The sequence below is a fragment of the Vicia villosa genome, unplaced genomic scaffold, assembly GCF_029867415.1.
Source record: "Vicia villosa cultivar HV-30 ecotype Madison, WI unplaced genomic scaffold, Vvil1.0 ctg.000854F_1_1, whole genome shotgun sequence".
Taxonomy (NCBI): domain Eukaryota; kingdom Viridiplantae; phylum Streptophyta; class Magnoliopsida; order Fabales; family Fabaceae; genus Vicia; species Vicia villosa.
The window spans coordinates 590,423-593,936 of record NW_026705384.1 but is presented as its reverse complement, the minus strand read 5'-3'; positions in this window follow the sequence as shown (position 1 = coordinate 593,936).

The following is a 3,514-nucleotide window of genomic DNA, read 5'->3' as shown; positions in this document are numbered from 1 at the left end:
CACAGTTGTGATAATAGCTTATTAAGAAGCATTGTAACTCTTATAAGAATTTGTTTACATTCATTTGTAAGAACTAAAGGAGATCAAGTTGTGATCTGATTCTCTAGAAAGTCTTAGAGGGTATCTAAGCATTGTGTTCCTAGAGTGATCAGGTTGTGATCAGAATACTCTAGAAGACTTAGAGGTTATCTAAGTGGAAAACCATTATAATCTTGTGTGATTAGTGGATTAAATCCTCAGGTGAGGTAAATCACTTCAAGGGGGTAGACTGGAGTAGTTTAGTTAATAACGAACCAGGATAAAAATCATTGTGCAAATTGTTTTTATCTTAAGAGTTTTAAAGCTACACTTATTCAAACCCCCCCTTTCTAAGTGTTTTTCTATCCTTCACTATATAGTGTTTACATTTACAAAACTCTTAAGTAAATCCTTGAAATATATTGTGATATATTTTGAAAATTAAAAAGAGTCTTTTGCATTGCATGCATCATACCACATTCACATTCACACTCACATCCGAGTCAGAGTCTTATTCATTCCTCCCTCTCTCCTCAGAAAGTCAAGTTGATGCATCGCTATAATACTCGCGCCAATCGTCAAAGAATGGAAGGCGGTATGGTTGATGATCAAGAGTGGCAAGAAGAAGTTGCTGTCCTACGCTCCGGTATTGAAAGATTAACTTCTATGGTTCAAGACTTGGTGGTTGCTCAGAATCAGCCATCAATCCAAGATCAGACTACTGAGGTCTCCGAGATAGAGACTGCTCAGATTCCCGTAATTCCTGTGACGAATCCTACAACCACTAGACCATATGGAATAGAGATGGATTTCCAATTGGCTGGATAACAGATTCCTGTTCCACAAACAACAATCCCTCAGGCTATCATGACCACTGCTCCTACTGCAACGAATGTTATCCCTGTCCAAAATGAACAAATTTTCCATGGTGTTCCTTCTGAAGGCATGGGAAGATTGGAAGAATTTGAAGACCAATTTTTGGAAATGCAAAAGCAGATCAAGACCCTAAGGGGAAAAGATCTATTTGGAAAAGAAGTAAATGATTTATGCTTGGCTCCGAATGTCAGAGTTTCGGCCAAGTTCAGACTCCCAAAATTTGAAAAGTACAAAGGGAATTCGTGTCCTCAATCATCTGATCATGTATGTAAGGAAAATGTCCATGCACAGGGAAGATCAACGCTTGTTAATTCACTACTTTCAAGATAGCTTATCTGGAGCTACTTTGAAATGGTACATGGGTTGGGATAGTACTCACATCTGTACTTTCCATGACCTAGGTGAAGCTTTCATCAGAGAGTACAAATACAACATTGATATGGCACCGAACAGAGATCTACTCCGTGCTATGTCCCAAAGAGAAAAAGAGTCTTTCAAAGAGTACGTGCAAAGGTGGTGTGAACTAGCTGCTCAAATTATTCCTCCAATGGAAGAAAATGAAATGACCAAAGTGTTCCTTAAGACACTAAGCATATTTTATTATGAGAAGATGGTAGCAAGCGCTCCCAATGACTTTACTGAAATGGTAAACATGGGGATGCGGCTTGAAGAAGGTATCCGAGATGGCCACCTAATCAAATAAGCCAGTTCATCACTATCTAGTGGTGGCATCAAAAGATTTGGTAGTAACTTTGCCAAGAAAAAGGAAGAAATTATGAGTGCCATCTCAAGAGGAAGGAAAAGACGGTACCAAGTACAACAGATTGCTGCTGTGACTCCAATTGTTAGCCAAGCTCCGCCACCAAATGTGCAGAGACCTTAGCTTCAACATCCTCGACAACAGGCTCCTCAACAAAATCAACAAAGGAAATATCCACCTTTTGATCCAATTCCGATGACTTATATAGAATTTCTTCCTATGTTACTTTAGAAAAATCTAGTTCAACTGAGGGATCCTCCTCCTCCTCCTACTAATCCACCATTTTGGTACAAGGCAGATGCTCCTGGTCATACTGCGGAAAATATTTACCCTCTTATGAGTGAATTACAAAAAGTGGTTCGAAGCAACATGCTCGCTTTCAAGGATGTCAATCCTAATGTTCAAGTTAATCCAATGCCTAACCATGGGACTGTCAATGCTATCCAGACTCGGTCCGGTTATGAATACATACATGATGTTTGTGAGTCAATTCAATCCTTGGTGAATATGCACGCTGTCTTGTGTGAACTTGACTACTTTCCTCCGCATGACTACAATGCTTGTCCAATATGTTCCAACACCATTCGTGGATGTACTCTCGTAGTTGAAGACCTTTAGAAACTACCATGGGACTGTCAATGCTATCCAGACTCGATCCGGTTATGAATACATACATGATGTTTGTGAGTCAATTCAATCCATGGTGAATATGCACGCTGTCTTGTGTGGACTTGACTACTTTCCTCCGCATGACTACAATGCTTGTCCAATATGTTCCAACACCATTCGTGGATGTACTCTCGTAGTTGAAGACCTTCAGAAACTACTAAACCGAGGAATTATCAGCATATCAAGAAAGAAAAGGGATGAAGAAGTCCACTCTGTCAACATGGTATATGGCTGTCTTAGCCAATACCAAGTTTATGACGTACACCTGTTAAGATGCGACATAGTACAAATGCACGCCATCTTGTGGGTGATGGGAGGTTTAACTCGACACAATTATGGCTCTTGCCGAATCTGATCCAGAGATCCCCGAGGGTGTGCACTAGTGAAAGCAGGAATTCAAAATCTCATGGATCGAGGACTTATCCAGATTCTCCAACATATGGATGATATTAATATCAACATGATTGGGGAATGTTCCATAGTGAAGTATGTGCCCGATGTTCTCACCGTACGTGTATCCTTACGAATGATACACGAGAAATGGGTCCAAAGCGGATTGATTGACTTTAGACACGATAGTTGTCCCGCTTATGAAGGAGGCACGCGAGGTTGTGTTGATCTACAATAAGACATTCTGACTTTGATGGGTTTGGGTTTTCTAATTTAAGAAATCAAAGGAAGAAAGGGACATAATTACATTGAAGAAATATGACATATGGGCCACTTGACAGTATGATGCGAGAAGTCCCTCAAAGGATTCAGAAGCAAAATCGTGACCTGTACAAATCAGCGAAGTATGAAGATAACATTTTAACAGATGTATTGGTAGATGCTGGTTTATCTTTGAACATTATGCCATGGAGCACCTTGGAAATTTTATTCTATCAAGGGGCACCTTTTAGGCTAAATGGGGTTAGCATATTGACATTTGAAGGGTTCCCGTGCACTGTGATCGGAGAAGTTGATCTACCTATCCGCATCAGACCTCGTGATTTTGATGTCACCTTTCAAGTGATGGAAATTTATCCTGCTTACAGCTGTTTGTTGGGAAGACCTTGGATTCACAGTGCTAGAGCTGTCCCTTCAACTTTTCACCAGATGTTGAAATACCCTCTGAAGGACAAATTAATAAATGTTTATGGAGAGCAGACTATGTTTGATTGTCAACTATCCTCTGTTCCAAACATCGAA